The sequence below is a fragment of the Arabidopsis lyrata genome (assembly GCF_000004255.2).
Source record: "Arabidopsis lyrata subsp. lyrata unplaced genomic scaffold ARALYscaffold_9, whole genome shotgun sequence".
Classification (NCBI taxonomy): domain Eukaryota; kingdom Viridiplantae; phylum Streptophyta; class Magnoliopsida; order Brassicales; family Brassicaceae; genus Arabidopsis; species Arabidopsis lyrata.
The window spans coordinates 958,501-976,177 of NW_003302547.1; the positions used below are offsets into that span (position 1 = coordinate 958,501).

The 17,677-nt window shown below is 35.4% G+C and overlaps 1 pseudogene; it reads left to right on the forward strand.

The window, feature by feature from the left end:
* The first annotated feature begins 4,742 nt into the window (after positions 1-4,742).
* Positions 4,743-5,867, forward strand: LOC9299254 (annotated as a pseudogene).
* Positions 5,868-17,677: the final 11,810 nt, after the last annotated feature.

Here is a 17,677-nt window from a genome sequence, read left to right on the forward strand (position 1 = left end):
AACAACTTCTACTCTAGTCTATAAGAATGGAGAAAACCATTATGATTAGTTAACATATTTACCTAGTCGAATTGGAACTCTTTTAGATTCTTTCCATGACTGTCTTTAGTGAAGGTTTTGAAAGACTTCTTTATAAACTACATTCATTGTTTTGCTCTGTGGCTTACCTTTCTTGTCTGTTATAAGACTCTTCAAACCTGATATAAGGGTAAAATTAATAATCTTATACATAATTTAAACAGTCATATTCTGGATATAAGTATCTTCATACCTGATTTTGACGACACTCTAGAGATTGCCACGTATAGTTGACCATGTGAAAAAACAGGTCTAGGCAAATAAAGTCCAACGGAAGATAGTGTCTGTCCTTGACTCTTGTTTATGGTCATGGCAAAAGCAACAGATAGAGGAAATTGCCTACGCCTCATTTTGAAAGGCAATCTGGCATCTGATGGTGTGATGAGCATTCTAGGAATCAGAACAATCTTACCAACTTTGTTACCTGTGATAACTCTAGCTTCAATTACCGTGTCTGCCATTTGAGTGACCTGTAATCTTGTCCCATTGCATAAACCTTTATTAGGATCCATGTTTCTGAGTAGCATGACCGGACAACCAATCTTCACATGCAAACAATGGTTTGGCAATCCAGAAACTCTAACACTGTTCAGAAAATCAGGAGAATATGCGACATCATTCGCAGCACTTGTGTCTGAAGGGTCTATACTATCAGAACTTAGGTAAATTCTCTCTTCACCTAAAAACAGAATGAAAATGGATGCAAATTTGATATAAGCTTGTATTGAAATTGTATCATATTCATCTGAAAAAAATAAATAAGGAATGGTAAAAGTTAACTAACCATCCAACATACTCAGCATATGCTCATTTATGTTGTTGACATCCTCATTAGTAGGACAGAGAATAGCTCTACCTTGAAAAAATTTAGGATCTTTCTCCACCATAAAGGTATTTCCATAAACTGCATCGATGATGGATTCCATTGGATCTTTATCCCGAGTAATAAGTAACTCTTTTGGGATGTCAATCATAGCAATTCCATCATTAGGCTGTGCAATTTTCCCATCTCCAACATCTAGTATCCACTTTGAGAATTCCTCTATTTCCCGCTTTTCAAGGTCACTAATGTTTGCAAGAAGTCTCATATTCTTTGTTAGCTCCAAAACTCTGCAATGCTCCCAAATATAAGAAGAATTAAGCGCAGCAAACACAATCTCCTCTCTACCAGCACCATTGATAACCGGTAACACTTGTCTGAAATCACCTCCAAAAACTATAACTTTACCGCCAAAAGGCTTGTCCTCTGGATTATTCATAATATCTCTCAGAGTTCTATCCAAAGATTCAAAGCAATGCTTACTCATCATAGGAGCTTCATCCCAAATAATTAACTTTGCCCGGGTAACCAACTCACCAAGATCTGATCCACGTGAATGTTACATGTAGACGCCTCATTGGGATTTAAAGGAATACCAAACCTGGAGTGTGCTGTTCGACCGCCATCTAAAAGCAGAGCAGCAATACCGCTAGAAGCGACATTTAAGCATATGTCCCCTTTTGATCTAATAGCAGCAGACAATAATTTCCAAAGAAAAGTTTTTCCAGTACCTCCAAAGCCGTAAACAAAAAACACTCCGCCTGTATCGTGATTCACAACATTCATAATCTCATCATATATCTTCTTTTGTTCTGGAGTCACCTTAGCCAACCCTTCTTCATGTTTTTCTTTCAATTCTGCACGGTTGTACTTGAGTTCATCCAATAGAAAATGATTGCATTTTTCAACGTCTTCCGATGAAACTTGTGGCATCTGCTTCCATTTTGTAAGTGAAACTCCATTTTTTGTTAGCAGCCTATCTATCTCTTGCAAACAAAATTCCTGTTTCTCCTCATCACTTAGATGGAGATCTGCAACATTTACAAAAACATACCAACAAAATAAAGTTACTCACCATCAATATATTAACTGCTAATCATTCAAATTAGTAAAATAAAAGTTGTATATGATAGTTCCAAATAGAATATATAGATACTACTACAAAACCTTGTCGTTGCCATTCTCTTCTTTTTCTGCGCTCAATATCTTCTGATAAAATCTTCCATGTTTCCTCCCATACCTACTCTGGTTTCGTTAAACTTTCTGAAAGTAGCATAATGACAAATAGCCTCCGAACATATTTTGCAGAGCACCAAAAATTTGCATCTTTGATACCCTTGATATACTCTTTGTCATCATCTAGCAATCCTAAAGCGAAAACCGCATCTCTGAAGGATTCGTGAACAACACCTTTCACAGTTTTGAGATCTTTATATCCTGTAGCACCTCTTTTGATGTTTAAGAGGATTCTCAAATAACAAGCATCCTCTATTGTACGTGGAACAAAGTTAATCCTTCCAATAGCAAATCCTCTATCTCTGATCACAAATTTTTTTTCTTTGCTGTTCCAAGTGAAGTGATTTGGAACTTCTTCAAATAAGAGCTTGGTTGGATCAGGAGCAGGCTTTGGCGGTTTTTTCGCATTAGCACGGACTTTCTACTTGGAGGATTCTTGTTAAGCTGAAACAACACCAAAAATTGAGTAGCTTCACTGCTTAATCGACTCATAACACTCTCTTTGGTTTTACCTGGTTTGTAAAAGACTGGTTGTTTTCCTTCTTCATGAAAGTAAAGTTTAACAACTGGTGTTGTTCGATGATGTATGGGAAATTTGAAAATTCTCCATATAGCTTCACAAGCAGATACGTACCTGTTCAAATTGTAATAAGAAACTGCCATTAACAAAGTGATGTATAATCACAATCAGACTATATATATACAACTAATTAAAGTATTAATGAATAAACCTGCAATCAAAGTAGTCCTGGACTTCGTCCTTATCTTTCTTAGCAGCAGCCGGGTCACTTGGCTCAACAGTAACTGTGACACGGTCATGTCCTTTATGAACATACTTAAACAGATACTTTATTGACCCTGATTGGTTGCACCACTCAACATTGATATGAGCATGATAACGAAGGGATAGCTTCTCATTATATGGGATTACGTAACGATTATCGCATTGAAAACCATTCTTCTCGACATAAGTACCAGTGTTACGTCTTCTGTAAACTGGAAAGCCATCATTATCAACCCTACTAATGTTAGAATAGTCTTTGGGGAAAAACTTAGAGCATTGTCCATTCACCATACATGGTGAATTCGGATGACCAGCACCACATGGTCCATGAATCATACAATCTTTAACCACTTGGTAAAGTTCTGGTTTCTTTTTCTTATCTGGAATCTCAGCACATATCACTTTATCAATGTCTTCGGCGGTAGACAACTTACTGGTGGGATGCATGAACAACAAAATGTGTGCATGCGGAAGACCTCTTTTCTGAAATTCAATTGTGTACATTGCTGAAAAATACAGAACATAAAAAAGATTAGAGGTAAATTCAAAACACAGATACTAATAATATAAATAACAGCTACAGGTTTAAAAAATACCTGAAGCTGTTTTTCCTAGCAGACACTTGGTGGTTAGATCATACATAAGATTATCAAGCTTCATCTTGAAAATCCTACATATGATATCTGGTCTATCATCAGACTTCAGGTTCCTCTCTTTACAGAATCTAACAATTTCAGGCCACTTTGGATTGCAAGTAAACGTTATGAATAGTGATGGAAATCCAAAGTGTTTGCAAATAGCCATTGCATCCAAATAATTGTTTGTCATGTACCTTGGTCCGCTAGTAAAGGAAGCTGGAATCTTCAATTCTCTACCTTGGTTTTGCAAATCATCGTTTCCAACATTTGAATTCCTTTGGATTGAATCTAAGTTAGAGCTCCGAAAATTGGCTTGATTCTTCCTAATATATCTCAGCCTGTTTGACTCAATCATAGTGTAAGCGTCAACAATGAACTGCTGAAGCAAGCGCTTAGAACGAAACAAAACATGTTTCTCCTGTTTCCTTTCTTGAAGACGATAAGCAAACCACTGCCTCATACTTACTTCTTTCTGTTCCTTTTGAGCATTCCCTTTGCTGTTGGTCTTAGCTTTCAGTATACCAACTCTAAAACCATCTTCCCCGTGTGGGAATAATAGAGGATATTGTAGTGCTAGATAGGAAACATGCAGTTCACTTATTCTTTTTAGCTTCCCTGAACTTTTCTTCTGTAAAACGATATCACGTTTATCCATATTTTCATGAAAATCTCCTGGAATTAATGCTGCAACTTCAGATGCTGTTAGCAGATTGTATGTCCTTCCATCATCCTTTCTCTTGGCAATAATTCTCATGTGAAAAGTGTCTTCTGAATCTGTATTGAATCTGTCTCTTGCTGATCTAAACGCTTCAACATGAGGGTTTATATCATCTAAAAGCTTGATGATACTTTCAATGATGTCTTTGTTCAAATTTTTCTTTTTCTGGCCTGTGGCAGATTCACCCTCTTTACTGAAAAATATATAAACTTATTAGATTATAGAAAAACTCAATATTATGTTTCTAATAAAAAGAGATTAACAGAGAAGATACCTCATAATGTTATATCTATTGTCAATCTCATTTTCAGTATCAACAATATACAGCTGTTGAAACTTTGCTTTGTTTCCTGGTTTTGGCTTCATATCACCCATGAGATGGTAATTTTCACCTTGTATTGCAAACATCTGAGGCCCACGACCTTTAGGAACACGCGTTTAATTTTAAGGATTTATGAGTGTATTGATTTCAAAGTTAATCATCTATCCTTTACATTGTTTTTATGACTGTTTTTGTGTCAACACCTAAATTCAAACAAGCATAAGGCGTATTGTTAATAAAGAAATATACAACACAAATATGTATGATATAAATGTATACAAAAGATATCCAAATGAATAGTTTGACACAACCTACAATACCAACAGGTTCTGGCTTTGAGTCTAAAAGCCACTACGGATCAGGATTCTTCCAAATGAGAATCAAATTGCCTCCAAGAGATTCCGCGGGCGTTGTCACAGCTTTCTACGTACGTTCACATTTATCCTATTCAATGCAACATTTTTTTTCTAATTTTCATTTCATTACATTGATTTTGGAATTCCATCATTGAGAATTTGTTTCTTTATATATTTGGGTAATTACAGTTGACTTCGAAGGGAAACACCCACGATGAGGTTGACTTTGAGTTCTTGGGGAATAGACAAGGAAAACCAACAGCAATTCAAACAAATGTGTTTACCAATGGACAAGGAGGTAGAGAACAAAAGTTTGTTCTTTGGTTCGATCCCACTACAAGTTTCCACACTTATGGTCAAACTTATGGGGTGATTTGTTAACAGGTTTACGTGGACAAAGTTCATATTGTGTAAGTTATTTTGTTTTTCTCCTTCATTTCTCTTCATGCATCAATCTTTTTTATATTTCAAGTCCCATGCACCTATTTAGGTCAAACTTATGGGGTGATTTGTTAACAGGTTTACGTGGACAAAGTTCCAATAAGAGTATTCAAGAATAACAAAAGAAGTGGCGTGAACTATCCATCAAAGCCCATGCAACTTGAGACTAGTTTGTGGAACGGTGAGGCGTGGGCAACAAACGGTGGTAAGGACAAGATTAATTGGGCCTATGCTCCTTTTAAGGCCCAATTCCAAGGCTTCTCCGACTATGGTTGTCACGTAAATGGTCAGAGCAATATTGCGAACGTTTGTGGTTCGACAAAGTACTGGTGGAACACAAGGACGTATAGTAGGTTAAGTGCAAATGAACAGAAGGCAATGGAGAATGTGAGAGCAAAGTACATGAACTATGATTATTGTTCTGATCGGCCTAGATATCCTGTTCCTCCTAGTGAATGTCGATGGAATATATAGATGATGAATAGTAAAACATACTTTTATAAAAGGGAAATAATAATAAAAAAAAAAAAAAAAAAAAAAAAAAAAAAAAAAAAAAAAAAAAAGGGAAATAATACACACATATTTGATATCTTATATAAATATTTCAAAGTTCTCTTAATCTATAGCAAACGATATAATCGATTAATAATGTACTTTATAATAATGATAAAGACTTTAGAAAATATTCATAGAAGAAAGTTCAAGAAAAAGAGAAGAAAAAAACGGTGCCGATTCTGTTTGATTAGGAGGAGATGAGTTGATCCTATAATTTTCCTACGTATTTTAATACAATAAATTCTACAAACACAGAGTGAATACATATTATATATATGGCTTTCTTATATTATAGTATATAATTTATTATAATATCTTACTAATTAACTAGGACTCAGGACCCCGCGATATTGCAGAACAAAATATTTTAAAAATCGTTGAAACAAAATATCAAACGAATAGTTATAATGAATCATAACAATTTTCATTTTTTTAATAATAAATCAAGAGAAAATTAGACCCAGTACCACTTTTCTCAGAAAGTTTAGGCCCAGTACCACTTTCGCAGCCCACTTATTATCTATACCACATTTATCATCTGAAAAGACGATTCTACCCTCCAACTTTCTGAGACAAGATCCTGCGGTTGATGGGACAACTTTCTGCCGTCCTTTTTCTCTCTTCTGGCGTATTGGTAACCGGTTTCGTCCCTCTGGCTGGTAAAACAAAGTTGTCCCCGAGTAAATCCAGATCTCCATTTTCGGCTCTCTGGCAGAATAAAATAAAGATCAAGTTGTCCCCGAGTTAATCCAGATATCTGGCTGGTAAAACCACATCATCTGGCGATGGATAATTAAGAGATATTGTCCCCGAGTAAATCCAGATCTCTGCAGGCTGGTAAAACCATATCATCTGGGATTCATGATAATATAGCAAGCTGATGAAATCGGGGACAAGATCTAGACGCAACAGAGAATTTTCAATCGGGGACAAGATCTGGAGACATCCATTTAATGCAGCCGCTCTCCGTTTTTCAACCGGCGTCTAACTGTAGCTCCTTCCCCTGACACATTCCTGATGCATAGAGAAGGGCAAAATCGTCCAAGAGTTGCCACACTAACACCAAAAATGGTATGGATGCTAAATCCATTTCAAATGTGGTACATTTGCTAGGCTTTTCCCAAAATGTGGCACATTTGGCAAAACTCCCATAAATCAATATATATTTTACGAAAATTATGATAAAGAAAACCCTCACAAGCATTGATTAAGATATCAGTATTAAAAAAACATTCATTTATAACTAACAAACTATTTTCAAATGCAAAAATCATCAAATATAGCAAATGTTACAACGGTTTGATAAATAAGCCAAAATGTTCATTGGTTCGTCAAATGAACCAAATGCTACTATGTTAAATTAAACGGTAGCAATAATTCTTTTAAATATATTTTAGTAACTAAATATTTTTTTAAAAATATGACAAACTTTAACCGAGAGACGCTACCGTAAATATCAAATATACCAAAAATTGCAACGGTTCGTCAAATATACCACATATTGCAATGGTTCAACAAATATAATAAAAATTACAATGGTTTGTAAAACAAAACCAAAAGTTGCAATGATTTTGTCAAATAAACCAAATGTTTTAGCGGTTCAATTAAACGGATACAATTTCTTTTAAATATATTTTGGTAATTAAAAATTGAAAATAATAATTTAGTATTATACCAAGAGACGCGACGGTAGATAATTAAATGTTATAGCGATTTATAAAATAAACCAAAGGTTGCAATCATTCATGAAATAAACTAAATATTGTAATGAATCGAATAAGAGGTTGCAACTATTTATGAAGAGCTACAATAAAAAGACGCAACCGTAGAAGACATTCGGATTGCAATTTTCTTAAAAAACATAATAGTAAAATATATATTTTAGTTTTTTTATAAAATAACGAAAAATTGCGACTGAAAGACACAAACCGTTCACAATTGCAAAAAGCATTTATTGAGATTTTATTATTATTAGATCAGATACTAGGTAATAATCCGTGTTAATGCTCAAAATAATTAATTTAAAAATTTATTTATAAGTTAAAAGATTATGCTACTAAATGTACAACAAAAGTTAGAAAATTTTGCATATTCTTAAGCCTGAATTTAGACTAATTCGGATATGTAATATTAGAAAATAAGACTGTTTGGTAATAAGTATAGAGTAACTAAAAAAAAAGTGAAGATAATGGTGAGATTACCACAACAACAACAATAATGCTCTTTTTATATATATAGAGGATGTATTTTCATTTTTACATTTCATTAATTTCGGAAATTATTAAAAAAAGAAAAATCTCTATACTATTAAAAGAGAAGTACAAATGAAAATGGGTCGGGTTAAAATCAGAAAATTGACCCGAAATTCTGAAATCGGATCTTTGAAATTTTTTTGGAATATAAATTCGAAATAATAATGAAAAATCGAAATAAAATCAAATATTTATGGAAATCAAATAAAATCTGATTGTACTTATGGTAACTAATAATAAAAGCATATTCCAAACAATATTATACATTAGTTACGTATAATAAATTTGGGGAAAATTGGAAATAAAGGACAAATAATTAAACTATTGTCCATCTATGCATTCTATATTCATGATTGATCATATATACTTTAATATTGGTCATATATGATTTCATATAATTAAAATCCCAATATGCCCCCAGTCTTTAAAATCTTACTAAACTATTAAAAAAATTCAAAATTAAATTGATTTCTTTCTAAAAACAATTTGGAAAACATATAGGACAAAATAACATTTAATTACATTCCATTCCATTATTTGTTTTGCCGTAGATAATTTCATATCTTCTTCTTCTTTGATTCTCTTGCTCATCAAAGTTAAGCTTTCGTAATTGTTCTCTCCTCTCTAATAACGCCATATTAAATAATAAATTTTTTTTTCTTCTTCTTCAATCTCTCTCTCTATCTCACTCCCTTGATTTCAATTTCTTTATGGAGCGCAGCTATAGTATTCCGGGTTTTGAAACAAGAAATTAAGCGTAATCTATAGGAAAAAGTGTTAAGTATAAAGAAAAATTCTAATTTGTGTTATAATTTATTCACTTAGGTATAAAGAATTTTAAAGTATTCAAAATTCAACTAATTTTCCGGGTTTTGAGACAAAAAAATTAAGCGTAATCTATAGGAAAAAGTGTGAAGTATAAAGAAAAATTCTAATTTGTGTTATAATTTATTCACTTAGGTATAAAGAATTTTAAAGTATTCAGAATTCAACTTCTGTAATTTGCAGATGTAATCAAATTCACTATATTCAATTTCCATATTTTAAGATTTTTTTTTTAAAAACTAAATTAGATAGAATGTACTTTCTAATTTTTATAGAATAAAAAATAATCTTAAGAATATGTTTTCTAACATTCTTAGAACATGAGTAAATGTTAGAAAACATATTCTAATTTTTTGTAGAACAAAGAACAAAGTATAGAATATGTATTCTAAAAGTCGTAGAAACTAGTATTCTAAATACCGTAGAAAAGAAATGACTTCTAAATTTTGTAGAACATGTAGAGTGTGTAGAATACATAATCTAAATTTTGTAGAACATGTAGAGTGTATAGAATATACATTCTAATTTCAGAAGACAAATTCTAAACTTTATAGATCAAATTTTCTTAATCTAAAACGAAAACAAAACATTATATTTTTGACATTTTATATATCTTCATGTCTTCTTTATCATTTTAATACATATTTTTCTTAATTATTTTTGAAACAATTGGTTCAATTTTATGCTAGGGGTAGTTTAGGAATAGTTGATATTTGTTCATAGAATTCATATATGGACAAATACTTAAATATTTATCCTTTATTTCCAATTTTCCCATAAATTTGTTCGTATATTTTTGGGACTAATTCCATAACAATCAACGTTTTTGTCATTAATTTCGCTCATTTTAGCCAATTATCATTAATTGAAAGATATTTTACTTGCTTCTAAAGATTTCTAGAAAATTTATCACAAATAACCCATCTGTTTTATAAATTAAATTGATATTTTTATTTTAGTCGTGTAAATTAAATAGATATTTTTATTTTGGTCTTGTAAATTAAATAGATATGAAATCCATGTAACTAATTTTAATTTAATTAGATTAAATCAAAATTATGATATTTTCATACCTATAGCTTACCAAAGAAGTTTAATTTTCAATTTATAAAGATTTCTTGAATATGATTTTAGAATTATTCAACAAGATGATAAGTATTTATTAAATTTTGTGAATCATGAAAAATAATAATTAATTTTTAATCATTATACTTCATCTTTCAATCTCTCATCTAACAAATAAGATACATATTCTATTATTACTATGTCCAAACTTCATTTTGTTGTATGACTAAATAATATTCCCATTAGAACTGTCAAAGCGAGTTGATTCGTCCCGTTAAGTCCGTTTTGCGATAGACAAAAAATATTTTGACTTGTAGTTAGTCGGTCCGCACGACCCGCGGGTAGCATATATGAAATACAAACCCATTCCACGAATGTATGCGGATTTGCGGGATTGTCCATGGATTTTGTTTAAATAATTTTAAAGTAACCAAAATTTAAAATACTACTAAAATAAATAAATAAATCAAAATACTATTAAAAGTTTGTTTAAATTACCACATGTTGAATAAATTATAATTTTATCAATAAATACTAATATGCGGGCTGATCCGCTAACCCGCGGATGAAAACCGATTAAACCTATGACCCATTGCGAATTAATCCATGTGGCCCGCTTATTTGCGGGTTTAATATATTTTCCCAAATCTGCCCCATAGTGAGATGATGTGGGCTCGACCCGTGGTTTTTGACCTATTTTGACTGCTCTAATTCTCATGAATCGTCTAATTTTAGAATTTTAAAACACAAAATTCTATTTTGTAAATCATAATTAATATGATGGGTATATTTATAAACAATTTTACATTTTCTCTACAATTCGTTATTATGAATATTTATAAGTATACTACACGATTCGTTCTACTAAAAAACACACACAATATTAAACGTAACGTATGTAAACCAATATTCTCCCGCGGTGGACCGCGGGTCCGATCCTAGTAACTAAGTAAAACATATAACAATTAAATGTATAACAAAATGCAATGGATAGTTAAACAAAATCTAAGTAAAACATATAACAAATTAAATGTATAACAAAATGCTGGATTATAGGACCCACATGAGGTAAAATTTATAAAAAGTAGCTAATCTAAGAATTTATAAAAACATTGATTCGCAGCTGACTGACACAAGATGTGGTACATACGATGACAGACCGGTTGACGCACCATTCATAGCGGACAAATGGGACTAACCAAGTATTTGGAAGGTTTAGGATTCATCAACAATATATCTATTTTAGAGACACTGATCAAGCCACATTAGAAGACCAACAAACAAAAATGAAGATGGTTCACACAAGCTTACCTGGATCACACCAATGTAAAAACCACTGAACCAATGAAGACTTCTCTCGAGCAAGACTGAACCGTTATAGATAATATATATGAATATTTTATGAAGATAGTTAGAGGAAAATCACCCCCATACTGAGCTAGTTTAAGAGATGGTCCATGGGCCTTTCCTAGGGGTCATTTATCATTTGGTGTGGACCTTACCATAAATGGTTTGGATCAAAATTTAACTTGGAGATCTGAAGAGCTTCTACATCGCTTAGAGAATTCTCTTACACCCCTTGGTGCACCGCATCACAGTAGATAACGCGGAGTCAAAACTTACCTTATATGGTACCGATTGAGTTTAACCAAAACGACTCTTTATTTTTTAGTGCTACTTCATTTTGGATGCTTATTTAGTGCATTTAGATATCCCAAGAAACCATAATTTTTTACCCAAGCTTTCAAGACTCAAGACATACCACAACTTGCCTTATTTGGACCGATTTCGTCAATTAAGTGGAACACTATATTTTTCATCTAATTCCTCTATTTATTTTCTTTCTTTAGATTTTTAGAACGTTGTATAAGAGCTTTATATAATATTAGTTCGTCCCCTTGTAAAAACTAAGGCCTTCTACACAATTATTCAATAAACTTTGAGTTTGTTTTACAAAAGACGTGTGCCTTTTATGTGTGTTGTTCAATTGAATATTGTGTGGATTCTTTTATCCCTTTGTGCATTGTGAATCAATGACTTGTGTGATTCAAGTTGTTTATTCATTTGTTGATTCGTAGGTTCGATCAACAACCCTTCCACCCTCCATCGACTATCATCCATCAACCACTCAAGTCGTAGGCCTTGAAGCCGAGTACCATCAACCCTAGGTGGATTCCGAGATTTGCTTCATGCTTATATATGTTGGGCCATTGAATCATTTCCTTCAAACTTAAGTAGCTGCATTTCAGACAATTATGTCCCTTTGACTATTTCATACAATGTAAGCAATAAAATTTATATATTTTTGAAAACATGTACTCAGATAAGTTGGTTCGCCCTTGGACTGAGTGGAAAAACCATATCAAAGTAAAAAGAAACAACCACACATAGGCTTTCACTCTAATGAACATGATAACATTAAAAAAAAAATGATAACATTTAAAGTATTAATAAGTACAACTTCTTTTTAAAAAAAGATTTAGAGTATTTACAATTTATAGACGATGAAAAAGTGTTACTGTGCAAGAACATAAGAAGAATGCTTTAATGTCCAACAAAAAAAAATGACTTCAACAAAGTTTCTTAAAGATATCCATGTGACACACTGAATTCTCTTATGGTATAGTCTTTTCGCAATTGAGACTTAATTTCCCAATCTTGCCTCAACGAATTGGATCGGCTGGATCGCTGGTCAAATATCATCAACAACAACAAATTGGACATCTCAACACTTGGTACTCCCGTCTACTGATGTCTCTGTATTTTACCGCTTTTAAGCACACTTTTCTCGTACATTTAGCTAAGTTTCATCTCTCTTTCATTGCATCCATAGTCCTTTTCATATCATTTTCACAACTTAGTACGATTTGCATTGCATAGCATAGCATATTGCATATTGGATGTGTTTCAGGTATTTGGAGCTTATTTGGGACTTAATGGATGCAAAGAAGAGAATTGATGATTAAGTACCAGTCTGAAGTCCCTCAAAGATCGACTCAGATGGAAGTCTTTCATTGCGATTTAGCTTCAGAGCTCTTCATACAAGTTATAGGAAATTGAGTTACCTTTCCAACGAAGGTGATTTCAAGCGAATCAGAGCTTTGATGCAAGAATTATGGTGGTTTTAATGGAGACATATCACCCAGTGCAGAAGACTGGTTGGACTCGACGGGAGGTCGAGCAGGTGCTCAGAAACCACCAAGACATGGGCTCGACGTTTGGACTCGACCTCAGGTCGAGTAGGTGCTCAAAAGGAACCAAATTTGAAGAATCACTCCCCCTCGACGTCTGGACTCGACGTCACGTCGAGTAGTGATATGTCTATAATTTGCATGTTTTATACATCCATTTATCACCATTTTGAGTCTAGTTTCGTTCATCTTTCATAGCATTCATCATCATTTCGCATAATTTGCATGTTTAAGTGTGTCTAGCATTAGTCTTGCACGCATTTTGCATTCTGGAGTTGTTTCAGGTGTTTCGGAGCTATTGGTGTTCAGAAAGAGGAAAAACAGAGCTTAAAGTCACATTTGGACCCTTATACTCGATCACCAGTAGCAGAGAGGGAAGCAGTCAGCTCAGCAGACCACCAGGACCCTTATACTCGATCACAGGGCAGTCCAGCCAGACTGTTCTACTCGATCGCAGAGGAAGAGGAGCAGTCCATCCTGACAGTCTACCCACATACTCGATCGCAGGGTTGAAGAAGCAGTCCAGATCAGTCCATCAACCAACCTACTCGATCACAGGAGAGAAGAAGCAGTCCAGATCCTGCCACCAACCATTCTACTCGATCACCACCTCGACCCTCTGATCAATCCGCACTCAACCAGACAACCTGAGCAAAGGAAAGAGAATAGGAGAGGAGGAACCACTTGATCGCGGGTTCGATTCATGCTCGACCATGAAGCCCACTTTGTGCCCATATACTCGACCACAACGTTCCATGGGCCTGTTAAGCGGACTCGAAGCCCACTTATTTATCCTTGTCGTTTTTGCTATAAATAAGTCTCTAAGGGTTTCCCCTGAGACATCGACTTTTTATTTTACGTTTTAGTCTCGAACCCTAGTATTGTTTTAGTAGCCGCTTTTGCTTCTGCAACTTTGTATTTTTCGTTTTTCTAAGTTATTGAGATTCTGCTTTCATTCTCTTGTTGATTTCTGTTTTCACTTCCTTTGATCTTTGAAGTTATGCAATCATCAATCGTTTTTGTGTCTTTGAGCATGTTGTCTGAGTAGTGACTAGAATTTCTGAGGATGGGATAGAGTAGATGTGAGACCCTTGGTCGATTCTGATGGTTAAGTGTAGATATATTGAATCCCTTCTGGATTAGTTGTGTTTATTGCTTATTCCTTTCTGATCAACTGGAATTCGATCCCAGACATTCCAGCGCTCATGAGGCGTTTAATGGATTGTTGGATCTACTAATTCCAGTGATAATCGTCTCTATCCCAAGGGATTGGCCGTTTAGAGCGGTTATTGGCTTTAACAGTCGGTTCTTATTGCCTGCATAGTTAGATTCCGTTAATGGGAATTAGTCTGGGCTAGCTTTGCTTGAGGATTTGTTGCACGGGAGTGAATAAATCTGTTGTTGAACCTGTTGTCTAGGGATAGTTTGTTGAGCATGTTAACCACCTGTTAGATTAAGGAGACTTCACTACTCGATTACCCCATCCTCAGGAATTTCTCTTCCATTTGATTTCTTTGTTTACATCGCTATTAATTGCTTGATCTGGTTACTTGTTGCTCAGTTTTATCATTTTTATCCTGTTTCATTTGAAGTACTCGACCACACCCAGTAGTTTGGTAACAAACTGTGCAGTCGAGTACCCTGTTTACAGTTTCTGTTAAACTACTCGACCTGATACTCGACCACATCCAGTGCTTGGCATCAAGCTGTGTGATCGAGTATATTGCCTGTTATAGTTAGAATTTATGTTATCTGCATGATCGCTAGAGCTGTTAACAACACCAAAACCTGTTATTGCTTGGCTTGACTCTGTGATATCTGATTGCATCTTGATTGCTAGCATCACACCCATTTGGATTGACACCTTAAATACTGCAATGACATGATAGTACTTTAAGGATAATTGATCTTAGCTAAAATCTTACTATCAATTTGGCGCCGTTGCCATTTGGGTGTTTGTTTGCTATATTTGAGATCATTAGAAACGTTAAGATCAAGTTCGTTTTTTTTTTTTTTTTTTTTTTTTTTTTTTTTTTTTTTTTTTTTTACAAGGTTACTAACTCTGTGTCTTTCTCTTTGTTTGTGTGTTTCAGGTATTATCTCTGATTACTCTGCTCAAACTGGGCTGATACCTGTTGTATGCAAACTCGATCTAAAGGACATAAGAACCTGCTTTTCAATGAGAACATCGACCGTATTGCTCGTGAGTTAAGAGAGAAATTAAACACAGACACTATGGCTGACGACCATAACCCAGAACTGCCCAACAACATTGGTGCAGGCGATGCTCCACATAATGACAATCAGCGCAATGGCATTGTGCCTCCACCAGTGCAGAACAACAACTTCGAGATCAAGAGTGGTCTCATTGCCATGGTTCAGGGCAACAAATTTCACGGCCTCCCAATGGAGGATCCACTCGATCATCTGGACGAGTTTGATAGGCTTTGCAGCCTAACTAAGATCAATGGAGTCAGTGAGGATGGCTTCAAGTTGCGTTTGTTTCCATTTTCTCTTGGAGATAAAGCCCACCAGTGGTAAAAATCACTTCCTCAAGGCTCCATCACCTCCTGGAATGACTGCAAGAAAGCCTTCTTGACTAAATTCTTCTCCAACTCCAGGACAGCAAGACTCCGGAATGAGATTTCTGGCTTCACTCAGAAGAATGCTGAGACTTTCTGTGTAGCATGGGAGCGTTTCAGAGGATATCAGAATCAATGTCCTCACCACGGTTTCTCTAAAGCCTCACTCCTGAGCACTCTCTACAGAGGAGTTCTCCCTAAGATCCGGATGCTCCTGGATACAGCATCCAACGGGAATTTCCTGAACAAGGAAGTTGAAGAAGGATGGGAGCTAGTAGAGAATTTAGCTCAGTCTGATGGAAACTACAATGAAGATTATGACAGAACCATCAGAGGAAGTTCAGACTTAGAGGAGAAGCACCGCAAGGACATGAAGGCCATGAATGACAAGCTGGACAAGCTACTCCTTGTGCAACAGAAGCAAGTCCATTTTCTCTGTGAAGATGAGACGTTCCAAGTCCAGGATGGGGAGACTCTTCAGTCAGAAGAAGTAAGCTATGTGCAAAACCAAGGAGGCTACAACAAGGGCTACAACTACTATAAGCAGAACAATCCCAATCTGTCTTACAGGAGTACCAATGTTGCAAACCCGCAGGATCAAGTCTACCCTCAACAACAGCAGACCCAACCCAAACCATTCGTTCCATACAACCAAAGTCAAGGGTTTGTTCCTAAGCAACAGTTTCAGGGAGGTTATCAAACACAACATCCACCACCAGGATTTGTACCACAGCAACAACAAACCTCTAGCACTCCTGACTCAGACCTGAAGCAAATGCTCCAACAGCTTCTTCAAGGACAAGCAACAGGCTCTATGGAGATCGCTAAGAAGCTGGCCGAAATGAACAACAAGATAGACTGCAGTTATAACGATCTCAACATCAAGGTAGAGGCACTCACCTCTAAGGTCAGATACATGGAAGGCCAAACTGGGTCAACCTCTGCTCCCAAGATCACTGGACTTCCAGGGAAGTCAATTCAGAATCCCAAGGAGTATGCCACTGCTAACGCCATCACTATCCGCTATGATCGAGAGCTGCCAACTCGACATGACCTTAAATCCATCACCGAAGGCATTGTGGTCCAAGAGGGGGAGGATTTCTGTCAAGATGACGTTTTGGCTGACCAAACACTAGAGGAGCCCATACTTGACAAGCAGTCTACTCGATCACAAGCTTCCCCAGTCGCTACCACAGTTGAACAACCATCTGCTGCAAAGACCGAGGATATAGTCTTTGTGCCACCTCCCAAGAAATTGGGAGATCCTGGTTCGTTTACCTTACCTTGCTCTATAGGTCCTTTAGCCTTCAGTAACTGCCTATGTGATCTAGGTGGTTTCATCAGTCTCATGCCTCTCTCTGTGGCCAAGAGACTTGGTTTCAGCAAGTATAAATCTTTCAACAACTCCTTGATCCTGGCCGATGGGTCTGTTAGACTACCTCATGGGCTATTAGAAGATTTGCCTGTTAAGATCGGAAATGTTGAAGTCCCCACAGACTTCATAGTGCTCGAAATGGATGAAGATCCAATAAACCCTTTAATCTTCGGAAGGCCCTTCTTAGCTACAGCCGGAGCGGTCATAGATGTCAAAAACGGGAAAATTGATCTTAATCTTGGAAAAGATTTTAAGATGAAGTTTGACATTAATGATGCTATGAAGAAACACACTCTACATGACCAGCACTCAATCACTGAGGACAGTGAAGTTCAGGAAGGGGAGGCTTCTAAACGGATTGAAGTCTCAGTTATTGAACTAAACCATTCAGCTGAATCCCGCCATCAAACTCAGTCTGCCTTGGAAGAGAAAGCTGCTA